The following is a 13381-nucleotide window of genomic DNA, read 5'->3' as shown; positions in this document are numbered from 1 at the left end:
AACCATTCTATGATTCTGTGAAAACCGTAAGGATCTTTATCAAGTAGATCGTCTGATAGGTCCACAGGCAATATGACACACACAGACAAAATGCTGGCAGCAGTCAACAAACAGATGATGTCACACCGGAAGACAATGTCATGAATGGCATCTTTACCACATCTCTCATGAATCTTGTCGTCGTTCATCTGAAAAGCAGTATGTCTTATTTGTTGAGTTGAAAAGTACACTTCTATTCCAGAAGTAGAGGGTTCCTTTTGTCTTTCCCCAAAAAACCTCCAGCCTTTGAAAGCAAATATTGTAGATCTTCATCACAGGTCCGGGGACACTAGTGTTGGGGTATCATGCTTCTGTAAGAGGAATGCATATGTCTCTGATGACAGCACTATTCTGGGTGCTTATCTGCACCAGGGCGGCTGCAGCCTCTCCCTTCTCCTCTTGTCTCACGGGGTGCAGCACTGTGAGGTCAATAGCTTGCATTATATGAGAGAATATACATCACTGTGATGGGGATGCAAGCACCCTGCAAGCTGACACTCAAGACTGATGCTCATCCTAAATAAGCTTTTTCTGTCCATTTCCCATTACCAATCTCCTTACCTTCACTTTCAGTACTGTGCACGTTATCTTCTCTTTCTTGACTAGGTTTTTCTCAGCTTCTATTGTAATCCTATCTGGGAACTGGTTTTGGCCAGATTTTTGTAGGGGGTCTCCAAGTGTCCCATGCTCTTTATCTGTGATTCAGATTTGCTTACTGACAGAGATACTTGGTAGTATGCCCTTTTCTCTCTCCTAGATCCTGTTGAGCTTACGTTACAGTGACAGCCGGAGTATGGAAAGAAAACGCCTAAAGAGAGAGATTGAAAAACTCCTGTAAGTAGTAACTGCCTACAAATGCCTTCATTGCATTTGAAATGGACTTGTTTTCATTGCAAAGGGTTGTACGACCTAGCTGGATGACAACTGTAAAACCTTAGTCTTCTCTTGCTGGAAAGTATGAACAGACTTCCTTTGAGATGCTCTTCATTTTCTTACGTGGAGTCTGCAGCGTGAGACCTGACGGCATATGTGACAGTAGAGATATCACAGCCCAGAACTCGCTCTGTGTCAGTGGGAGTGACCAGGGAGGTGCAGAGTTCCTCCCTTGCTGTGCAGCTAGTGCAGCTGCTGTCTGTAAGGGGTCTCCTAGTTCATGAAGCAGTGTGTCATGCTCTTTGACACAGGAGTGCCCGGCACACAACTCCTTGGGGCTGTAAGCAGTGTCCTGTGTATTCCATACAAGTCCTGTGCCCATCTTCCATAGAACTGCTTGGATGGATCAGTAGTACTTAGTCTGAGGAAAGATTGCAGTATCGGGCCTCCCCTCAATGGGAAGAACAAGCACCAGTGAAGCATCTTTCAGTCTGTTGGCTATACAGTGAAATCCTCCTGTGAGTCCCCAGACTTGAAATACTTGATTCATATTTGTACTTCTTCCTATTCTTCGGAGCCTTTGGGGAAGACAGCAGTGTGGTTTGAGGGAAGCTAAGATTAGCAGTGATGCAGAAAACTAACAGCTTTCCTACTTAGGTGGTGTCTGTGAGAAATCCTGCAGCAGATTCCTAGCCCTGAATCATAGCAAATTTAGCCCCGGTTTTGCACTAGCTTTAGAGTCATCTATTACATTTCTTATGCACTGGATTGCTTAGAACCAGTTGTAATTTGGAGTTATTTTATTACTTTAAGGGTAGATTATGTTGGCTTTGGACTACAAGAAAATTAATTTGGTCCAAGAGGACAAGGCAGCCCACCTTTCTAGATGACGTGGTAATCACCAGGCTTCTTACTTCCTATCCTCTTTAACTGCAGGGCTACTGAGAATGCTAAAGGATGGCTGTTTGGTACAGCTAAATAACCTGTTCCTGCAACGATCAATAAAAGCCCATTACTGAATTGAGTATCTAAAGATACTGGCTGTGAATAGCATCCAGGTGTAATATAATAATTCAAGATAATTCAGATAATTCAAGCTTTTGCTGATTTTTAAACAAGACAAACTCATCCACAGAGGACGTTTGATAAAGTTCAAGTCACCAAAAGGAATTCTTCACAAACTAAAGCTGTCTGTGCATAACAAAGCATCTTTCAGTTGAGCTGAGAAAGTCTTCCTGGGTTTGTGGCTCAAACCTCAGCAAATGTCTTACAACTGGTGAAGCACCCTGTGTAGTTGAGACAACACTGGGCTCCAGCTCATGTTTCCCTGCATTTCTTTGGTCTTTCTGTCATCCGTCAGTCAAACATTTATAGTAAAACAAAACACATAAAGTTCTTCCATCTTTCTAGGTCCATTACAACTTAGCCTTCAGTGTTGCTTTGCTGCGGCTAAGTGACTTGGATGCTCAGACTACACTGATGAGAGAAAATGGGAGTACTGCAAAGCTAATGCCCCGCCCTTGCAGTGGGTTACACCAGTGTGAAAATGGAGTAAAAGCAGCAGTGCATGAAGCAAAGGACTACTTTTTGCATTTATAACACCAGGCTAATAATCTTCTTGTTCAAAACACCATACAGGAATTTTGCAGCTCACAGCCAATACATGTATCCCAACTGAATTGAGAGAGAAGCTATGATATTTTCTTTATATGCTGGAATATTAATGGTAAGAAGGCAAGAAAGACAGCAATATCTTTTGCTCTACGGCACCTACCTAGAAACACTCCCTGTACACTGGATGTCTTTGTTTATTGAACGCACAGTATACAGACAGTGCAAATACTACAAATCCATTTTGTTTTTATCAGGTAGCCATTAAGTTTTGCTCAGCCTTAGAAAACAAAATAGGCAGTTTCAGTAGATGGTCCTATGCATGTGTATAGGTTGCTTATGTTGTATCAAGTGCAAAATGGTGAGCAAGTTTCAGGACCACCATGAAACAATACTAGGAGTTCAAGTGAAAGCTGTTTCAGAGATCAAAGGAACGGGATATGAGCTGTATTTCATACATTCACTTTAAAGAATACTACTTCTGAAAGCTGAACCTCTCTCTTTACCTGTCTTCACAGAACAGCATTCCTATTGAACAAATATTTGAGATTTACAGCATGAGGCCCTCAGCAACACACTGGCAGAGCTCTGCAAATGTGATTTGTTGGTTTTTCAGCATCTCTAATAGGGGCCTGAGTAAAGATCTCTCTTACTTTTAGTGGCCTGTTTCCAGCTTGTAGTGCATTGGGCTGGCATTCTGGGAAGAAGAGAAATAATCCACACATGGATTATTTCTCTTCTCGCTCAGAGTAAACACTGTTGAACTATTCCCTTCTCACATCTGCCATTACGGCATAGAGCCTTGTGGGTGGCGTTTCAGCGTCATAACAAGGTGTACAGCCTCCATATGCAGTTGTAGTTATCCATAGGGTACTTCAATCCCGCTGCTTGTCTTAAGAGTGTGTGTCAAAGCTGCAGTGTGGCATTCTTAGTTGCTTGCAGATCTTATTGCGTGGGGGTCTATTATTACAGCTCGTGTTTATTCCAGGTCTCCCATACTAATAAAGGAAGGCACCTCATTCTATGGAAAGCAGTCACTACTGTTAGACCAGCAGTGGTTGCGGATACATAGAAGATAGCTGGCAACAACCTACAATAAACTCTCATGCATCTCCTTGTTACAGCAGAATATAAGCATTCAGGTAGCATTCCAGACCACAGGCTAGGTACGGCAGTGTGGATTTTATCTGAAGTTAGTGTTTTCCTTTGGTATTGTCATCTGGCTGCCAAAGTACTTTGTCTGTGCCCAGTCTTCTTCCCCAGGCAACTCAGGTTTCAAACCAGAAATCATCAGGGAACAGTACCTAACCTCTGCTAGCTACCTCTGGTGCTTCCTTGCACTGCTTGGCCTCACCAAGGAGCCAAAGTTGCTTTGCTGGGCAGTTGTAGCAAATCCCGGTTTAGGATCCTGCTGACTACACTACTAAGTGATTTAGATCACTTAAAGAACCACTTTCAAAGGTATTAGCAAAAGTGGTTGTAATATGATGTTGTAAACGTGCAACTTAACAAAGTTCACTCTATTACTGCATGGCACAATCGTTTGACCGATGATTCAAAACTACAAAGACACAAATCAAAGTTACCAAGTCACAAATCAAAGTTACCATACTACAAGGTTATGCACCATATCAATTGCTTACCAAAGATGTGCTGTTGGTAAAAGGTCTCTCTGCCTTGTGCAGCAACCTTGGGAGGCATCCCAGCTCAAGGGAAGATCACAGCCATGCAGCCACTCTGCCTAGTAGGCAGAGCTCAAAGAAGGCTCACTTGGGCTGTCATATATCTATGTAATAAAATAGTTGGCACGTAGTCAAATTACATGCAATGGGAAAGGTATGCATGAGACTCCTTGTACCCACAACTTGTTCCTTGATAAATGAGTCTTGGAAAAGCCACCTGCTGTTCTTGGGTTAATTGCATGATTGGCGTTCCAAGCTCATATATGTCAATACTAACTGTGTCACTCTGCTCCTTTGTGGGTTTTCAGAGAAAACAGATTGAAACTACAGGAGTTCTTGCCCTGGATATGGCTCAGGCCTTTACCACCTTTGGAGCCTGAACCAAACTACTGCTAGTTTGGTTAAGTGGTTGAATGCATCCATCACAGCAGTATACCCTGTAAGCAGTTGTATAAACAAGTAAAACTCTCTCTGCACAGCCCACTTCTTTGCTACAGTTTTTCTGTCCTCCTCTTTTTTATGGACTCTGCAGATCCTTCATGGTCTCCTTGACTCATTCCCTTGTAAACTGATAAATCTTCCAGCTAAAAAAGCGTGCTGTAGGTCTGAGATAAGGCATTTGTCAGGGGAACTAGAGATGTGAAATTTGGCTAGACACCTTAACCCTGCAAGACAGACTTCCTTCCATGCCTCCATGTTTTTTTGGTAAGCTACTGTATGCTGCTTAGCAGAGTGTGCCAACACTGCAGGTTTTAATCTGGGGTCATGTTTAGGCAGCTTCATACAATCAGTGCTATGTTTAGAGAAGCCAACTCTCAGAAGGAAGGGTACTCTGTCTCTTGCATAGCCATTACATGACACTGTTCAAGGAGATTCAGTATCTACATCCTAGGAATCCTTCCTGGATCCCAAAAAAAGGATCAGAGATGGCACCTGTCAGAGCACCTTCAATTCTCCCTTTATTGCAGTGTGAAAAAGAGGAGAATAAGAAAGCAGTAGTCAGCCAATTTTTACTTGCAGTGCATTGCAGTCCTATGGAAGGTGGACACACAGATTAAACAGAACAAACCAGCAATGCTGTGACTGCAAGGTCATCTGTGTTACCTGTGCATCTGCAGGGAAACAATGCTTTAGAGTCTGGAAGTACCCTTGTGCCAAATCATACTATGGTAACAGAAAACTTACACAAGATTTTATAGTTCAATTATTGCAGAGATAAGAGGTAACATTATCCCGATTTGAAGATTAGATTAGACTATCTGACTTTGGGTAAGTCATTTAATTTCTGTCCTAGCCAATCAGTGGCACAGTCTGGGTCATTGTTTGCTGTTAAAAAGCCTCCAGAGAGAAGGAGGCTGTTTCCTTGGACAAAGTGGTCTGACAACACAGCCTGCTGTCAGCCCATACACCAGAGTTGTTTGGGTCTAGTCAGCTCTCAAGACAGGCAGCAGAGTGTGTGCCTCCTGCTTCCCTCTGATACGGTTTAAGACCTTCCAGACAAGTCACATCCCCACTCTTTGGGAATGAAACCTCCATGTGAAATGATCTGTCAGGTCTCAGGCAGCTTGTAAGACCTGAGCAGTTTTAGATGTCAGGACAACTTCTGCATCCAAGTTCAAATACCTTTCTGTTTATATCGAGCATAAATTGCAGGGATTACTGCTTTCATGCAAACTCAGACGAGTGCTGTGGTAGGTGTTAGGCAGAGTTTAGGCAGCAAAGGTTGCAGTGGTGGTCTATATGGGAGGAGATGATGAACTGCCCTGTTCCAGTCAACTCAGAAACCCATGTAAGCAGCCAGGCATGAGCCAAAACTTCAGCCAGAGGAGCACATGGCACCTCTACTCAAACATATTTAAGAAAGAGCAACAGCTACTAGGGAAGGAGACATGAGCACACATGTAAGGAGATGTGTGGGATGACTATTAAGAGACGTGCTCATGGAAGGAGACACCCCTTCCATGCCATGGCCTGCCAGAACAAAAGCACAGAGGAAAAGCAAGAAGTACAGAGAAATACAGACAGAAACCATTCACACACGAGCCAAACCTCCTTTGCTGCCCATCATCTCACAGAAGGAATTGTGACAGACTGAATGTAATCATGAAAAAACAAGGGATGTTGAGACTAGGCAGGGGAGGAAAGGTGCTTACTATTTTTAACCTCCTGATGCTTCCCTCATTACACCACCACTGGGGTCAGAAACCTCTAGCAGCATAAGGCCTACTTCTAAAATCCCTGCTCTCTCTTTTTAGTCAAAAAAAGTCACCCCCTGCATGCTAGAATATTTGAATGATATTCTCCTGGGTTTAGTGGTTTATGAAGGCTTTTTATTGCCGTGCCTCCTTCTGACCTAAGTGCTTGGCTGACCATGGACTTCATGGTTCCTTTCTGGCCTGCACACTGGTGTGGGTCTTTGCCAACCCAAGCAAACAAAGTGCTAGTGCAGGGAAAGCACAGACACATAAAAGCTCTTTGTCTTCAGTAGCTGACCTTCAGGGAGACGGTTTTGTTCTTCAAAGGGAAGCAGCAGCTTGTTTGGCTCTGTTGTGCTGTTCCTCTGTGGGACCTCTGCTGAAAATTATCCCCAGGCTACCAGAAGAAGAAACTCTGTATTTGGTCAATGCAAAACTGGATACAGCAGACAACTGCAACTGAACAACCAGATGGATACAAAAAAAACCTCCTTTAGTAGACAAAAAGGAGATACTCCAGCTTTACTGATCAAATCTCATCTTGGCCCTGCAGAGTTTTCACCAGTTAAAACTCTTCAATTCTATCCTGCCCTGACACTAATACCTACATTTATCCCTAGTCTTAAAGTGGTATCCCATTCACAAAGATACTTAAAAGGTTTTCAGCATTGCTAGCATCACAGCTTGCAGAAGCTACCCCAAACTTTTTGACATCTTCTGCCCTATAGGGCTGAGAGAGTCCACCAATAAAGAGGTACCAGTTCAGTGGTACCAGTGACTCCTAGCTTTGGCCATAGCAATGGTAAGCTATCGGCCCATTCTCCCACCAGTCTACTGCCTAGACTGGTGTGCTATGAGCAATAAAGTGGAAGGAATCTCCCACTCCATAAAGACATAATGCATTTGGACCCTATAACATCTGTGCCTTAAAAAAAAAAAAAAAAAAAAAAAGATGTTACATTTTAAACTCAAGTCATTTGCCCCTTTTGCTTTTGCCCCATTAGTAATAGCAAACTAGCTCCAGCCTTCTCTCTTTGAACATCAAAAAAAGTTGAACTATTCATCTCCTCCTGTATCTTGCAGTGCACCAGGAGGAGGCAAGAAAAGGGCAGTTCAGCTACTCACAACCACACTAAGATGTAACCCAGCTCCTGGGCCTTTGGGATAGTGCTTTAGAGAGAAGCATTCCCACCAGTGTGTTGTAATTACCACTAATGTGGAGTGGCAAAGGAGGCCACGCAGGTCCGAGGAGCTACAGCCTGCTTCACAAGGGCCCTGCCTATGTTCAGAGCAAGTTTCTCTAGCAGCATATCTTTAGCCATGAGTGTAATTGCCCTTTAAAAAAATAGAGGAGTTATTATAATTTTTAATTCATGACTCAAGTCACAAGAAAACATTCTATATGGCCCAGCTATTTAACAAAAGAGCATTTGTGCTGGGATATGTAGATTTTATTTTCAGTAACACAGACTTTATTGATGTTTCCCAAGCAACCATTAAAAGTTTCTGTGGAATTGTAATCAACTATAATAGATGATTCACATGTAATTCACAGTGTTTCTGGTGCACTTTTTTTTTACCTCAGTCATACTTACTGTAATATTAATGACGGACTGCCACGTCATGTCCAGGAAGGGCTAGAGCTACACTCCAGCTCACAGTTACATGCATCAGAACGGCCTTGGACGTAACCTCTCTTAGTTGAATTTTCCCATGTCAAGAAATAGAAACGCCACTAGATGCCATGTAGGGGCATTTCACAACAAGTAGGTTCGAAGGAAGGATCTTCCCCTCTGCTCCTGGGATAAGTGGGTGGATCAGCTCTCCCTCCTTTTGCTGTGAACATTACACTGTATATTTTTACTGTCATGCTCCTTATGGGCAGGGATCCTTTTCTCTAGGAATTTCCAACACAGGATATTTTTAATCTGCGTTTTGAGTGCACACCATACACTGCAGAGGAGTGATATTTTCTTGGAAGTTTTCCAGCTACTCAAGGTGCTTCCCATAGTGGGTTTTGGTGGTTTTTTTTTGTTGTTGTTTTTTTTTTTGGGGGGGGGGGGGGGGAGTTTTTTTAGCTTTGATATATATTTCAGTGTTATGCAAGCAAAGACAACGAACAGAAACAGTCTTTCTGTTCATCTCATGTTACTGTGCACTTGCCTCGATCCTGTCTCTAGTGGACTCAGGGATACTTCATGATGGTCTTGAGGTAGCAAAGTTACAAAATTTTCTGAAAAGGAAGATAAGCCATTATTATCAAGATTTCAAGTTTCCATTTCAGCCAACAACACTGCTTAGTTTTAACCATAGGCTTAAGATCATTCCCACTCTATGATAAAGGAACAGAAATGCTTTGCTGAATTTGGAAACTAAGAGTACTTTATTTTGCAAAGCCCTAGTTAAAGAGGTTAAACCTGCTGTTTTCATTAACAGTAGCTCTTGGAGCACAGCTTATGCCTCCTTAAAAGTTCTAGACTCAAAGATCTGGAATCCAGCCCATCTCAAAATTCTGTTTCTGTGGATCTCACGATTGCTTATCTTCCGCAGCCCCGTTTCCCACCAAAGTAAAATGGTGGAGATTCCTGTTATCCCCCATCACTTCTGAAGTCTTTGTTTAGATCTCCTTGAAGATCAAGCACTAGCTTTACCAAGATATATAGATACTTAGGGAGCCTAAGTCACATCCTAGAGGGTTTTAGGATCCAGAAGATTTCTGATGCATGAGGAGGGACATCCAAGCCCGAGATGGACATAATGGTTGCTATCTCAACTGCCCACTGCTTCTCAGCATTTCCTGCCCCATTGTCCAGACATTTCAGGAGCTGCCATGTGAACAGCCAGGATGTTACGGCAGACCATAATCCCCAGGCTACACCAGTATATACAGGGCTGTAAAATGCAGCAGTTCAGCTACTGCATGGACAACTGAAACATCTGGGCAGCAGAGATGGCCACTTTAAGAAGATGGGTGGGCTAAGCAGCCCAGACAAAAACTGCTAGGAAAGCTGTGCTTATTTATCCATTAGGATCTCTGAAGCAGTTATCTTACTTTCTGCTGACCACAAAAGAGTACGCTAATTTGGCTTGGCCCATAGCTTCTGCAGACATACTAATCTATGAATTGTCCTTCCAAGACCACTGGATTCAACCTTTCAAGCTCTCCCTGCATCCATTTGCCATGCTGACTGCCCCTGGAGCTGCAGAGTATGCCTGGAACCCAAGGTAGCACATTTCACCCCAACTCGCACAAGGCCACATCAGAGCGACATGAGGCAGCAGCACCTAGCCCAGCAGGGCCACCAAGTTACAGCCTGCTGGTCTCCAACAGCTGCACATGGAAAGGATAGTGTAAACCTTGGTCTGTGCATGTTCTCTTGCAGGGGAGAAGGTATAGGTATTTTCTCATTGTAGCCTAGAAACAGTGTCTAGCTCAGGCTCCTGAAGTTCACAAGAATAGCAAAAGGAGCATTTTCCTCAAGTTGAACAATAAAATTACATGTTTCTAGTAGAATCAGCCTTCCTATCTGACAATCACTTGTTTGTTCTTAAGTTTGGACTAGTACTAGGGGTTTTGCAAAGGTCAGTTATGCTACAGGCCAGTGAAAGAGCTACCCCCCTTCCCTGCTTCTTCTCCAAGTGCAGCAAAAATAAGAGTAACTTCAGGAGCATTAGAGAATTTGAAGCTGGGACCCCTTACTTTCCTGTATTGCAACTGATCGCATGCAGTAGGTCTGTAAACTAGCCTGGTGGCACTCTGTAAGCCCAAGATGATGCAAGGCTCTTTCTTCCTCCCAAGGCCTCATGTACCAGATGGCAGCAGCATATCAAAAGACCAGCCCTTGTTCAAAGTGAGCTAAAAAGGACAGCAAGTAACTGGGCTCATTGACCAGAGGAAAGCAACAGGTTGACAAAGTAGGTCTGAAGAATTCACATAAGCTAGTAAAACTGTTTTTGCAACACTACCACTGAATGTTACAGCTAGAGCAGCACTTCAGGCCGCCTCAGAACGCACAAAGCCTGTCTTGTCTGCTCTTCTCAGCGCTCTTTTAGCATGAGACGTTTCACAGTAGCACTAAATACAGTGTTAGTCCTAAATCAGTGTCACGGCAACTATATCATACCTTGGCAGGAGGTGTCACTCATGAGCTGGAAAGTCAGCTCAGTAATGTTCAACATACCCGTGGAAGGCACTCTTCTGGCTAATATCCCTGCAGAACATATTCACTACTCTCACTTTTAGCTTAAAAAAACCAGTTGGATACTATTTTTAAAAAAATTAACAAAAAACCCAACTCCATAAAGAACCCAGTAATATCAGATTAGTCTAGCATATACAGGAATTAGGCTCTGCCTTTCTATTTGTCCATGATTTGCTAAAGCCTATTGTTTGCTGCAGCTCCACTGACCAGGAGAGCTAAGAAAATATTTCAGCATCAGGGCTGGATTTGACCAAGTAGAGTAAAGGGGCTCCCCCACAGCCCAGAGTTCAATGAGCATCACATGTCACTCAGCAGGAGGGAAGCTGATCTGCCATGCAGTCCCCATCTCTCCCGATGGATTCAGCCCTGCGTGCTGTGCTTGCGCTTATTAACATTTGTGTCCTGCAGGGAGCTACAGAAGCAAAACAATGAATCTCTCCAGAGAAGTCTGGAAGAGATTCAAAAGCAAGGAAGAAAAGACATAACAAAGACCCAGACTTCATGTACCTCACTTGGCTGTAGGTGAGTTAACTGATGTCTTCTTCTACCTTAGCTTTGGTAATACATTTGCAAGTTGTGTTTTGAGGAATTTCTTGGTTTTAAATCTTAGCAGTCATTCCTTCCTTCCCACCCCTCATATCTTGTATCCAAGACTGACATTCCCTCCTCTTCCCTTAGCCACATCTCTCCTGCTTCCCTGCCAGTGTGCTGGGAGCTTACATTTTCCCAGTGCATCCATACTGCTTCTCAACTCACCATGCTACTTTTACAGAGCCAAAGAAGGGATGCAGTACTTCAGAGGCAGGGAGTACACACTTCCCCTTGTCTGCAGTGCTGTGCAACTCCCACACGTGATCCAGAGTGGGGCAGTAATGAGCTTCCCTGCATGTGACATGAGGGTTGTGCCTCTCAGGATGATTCCTTTTTCTTCAGCTCTCCCCTTCAACCATCCTGCTTTCTTATTTTCTTAAAAGACTCAGCTAAAGAAAAAGCCTCTCCCTGCAGTGCCAGTGTAGAGCCAGTGTAGAACTGAAGCCTAACTGTCTTCCGTTCCCCATTTGTAGGTCTCTAATGGTTTGCATCTGTTATGTCCATGCTGTGCTGTCCAAGACCACTCCCCATTTCCTAGATGGGCTGTCACAATCTCATCTTTGTACGAACTCTACCTTGGGATAAGAGTTGGTTCTCTCTTCCAGATCCCTCTCTTCCTCTGGCTGGAAACCTGGGCACACAGCATGGGGTGTTTCTGTAGGACTCTTTCTACTTAAGTCATAGAATAATAGAATTGTCTGGGTTGGAAGGGACCTTTAAAATCATTGAGCCCAACCAACAACCTAACCCGGCCAAAACCACCACTAAACCATGCTAAGCACCGCCTCTACACATCTTTTAAATACGTCCAGGGATGGCGATTCAACCACTTTCCTGGGCAGCCTATTCCAATGCTTGATAACCCTTTTGGTGAAGAAATTTTTCCTAATATCCAATCTAAACCTCCCCTGGGATAACTTGAGGCCATTTCCTCTTGTCCTGTCACTTGTTACTAGCAAGAAGAGGTCAACCCCCACCTTGTAACAACCTCCTTTCAGGTAATTGTAGAGAGCAATAAGGTCTCCCCTGAGCCTCCTTTTCTCCAGTCTAAACAACGCCAGTTTCCTCAGCCAGTCCTCATAAGACTTGCTCTCCAGACCCCTCACCAGCTGCATTGCCCTTTTCTGGACACACTCCAGAATCTCAATGTCTCTTGTAGTGAGGGGCCCAAAACTAAACACGGTATTTGAGGTGGGACCTTACCAGTGCCAAGAACAGGGGGAGAATCGCTTCCCTAGTCCTTCTCACCACACTATTCTCGATACCGGCTAGGATGCTGTTGGCCTTCTTGGCTAGCTGGGCACACTGCTGACTCATATTCAGCCTGCTGTCTATCAACATCCCCAGGTCCTTTTCTGCCAGGCAGCTTTCCAGCCAGTCTTCTCCAAGCCTGTAGCATTGCATGGGGTTGTTGTCACTTAAGTGCAGGACCTGGCACTTGGCCTTGTTGAACCTCATACCATTGGCCTCGGCCCATTGATCCAGCCTGTCCAGATTGATCCCTCTGTATAGCCTTCCTACCCTCAAGCAGGTCCATAGAGGTTTCAGAGCTCAATGGGGTAGAAGTGTTCACTGCTGAAAGGTGTGTTTAACATTAACTGCAGGGCAGAAAGATTCCATTAGAGCTCTTTACATACAAAAACGATAGAAATTGAGATTCTCAACTACTTCTAACCAGGGGATAGACATCCATCCAAAGTATGATCACATATTGTACAGCTGCATTAACCCATGCCTTGGAGATGGTCCTGTACTCTGGTGCAAAATATCTGCTAAAGGAAAAAAAATAAACACTTGTGAAGCAAAACAGTTTTTCTTCTTCTGCCCACTGATTCTCAGTCACTGAGCTTATTTATGGAGATGCCAAAAAGACGGCACTATGCAAGAAAGTCTGGGAATAGTTAAACTTAATCAGGGATTCAAAGTATCTTTTAGAAGTCCTCATGGACTCAAAGCTTGCTTTCAACTCACCAGGTTCACAACCTTTTTTTTTTATAACGTATTGCAAATTTCCTGTTAAAATCAGTCTAAAATAAAATGTAGTTGCTGTAAACACCTGTCCTTTCAATTCTGAGCTGTCCATGGGGAAAGGCCTAACCACAGCTTGGTACATTCAGAAATTACAGATTAACTGGTGAGTCTTTGTGCTGATATTGATGGGGCTTCTCAGCCATACCATGCACATTTC

The 13381-nt window shown here is 43.7% G+C and overlaps 1 pseudogene; it reads right to left on the bottom strand.

Annotated features, from left to right (window-relative positions):
- Window positions 1-1066, bottom strand: part of LOC104291062 — a 3186-nt pseudogene extending 2120 nt beyond the window's left edge.
- Window positions 1067-13381: the final 12315 nt, after the last annotated feature.

The sequence above is a fragment of the Charadrius vociferus genome, unplaced genomic scaffold (assembly GCF_000708025.1).
Source record: "Charadrius vociferus isolate BGI_N301 unplaced genomic scaffold, ASM70802v2 scaffold147, whole genome shotgun sequence".
NCBI classification, from domain to species: domain Eukaryota; kingdom Metazoa; phylum Chordata; class Aves; order Charadriiformes; family Charadriidae; genus Charadrius; species Charadrius vociferus.
This window is presented reverse-complemented; position numbering and strand designations above follow the sequence as displayed.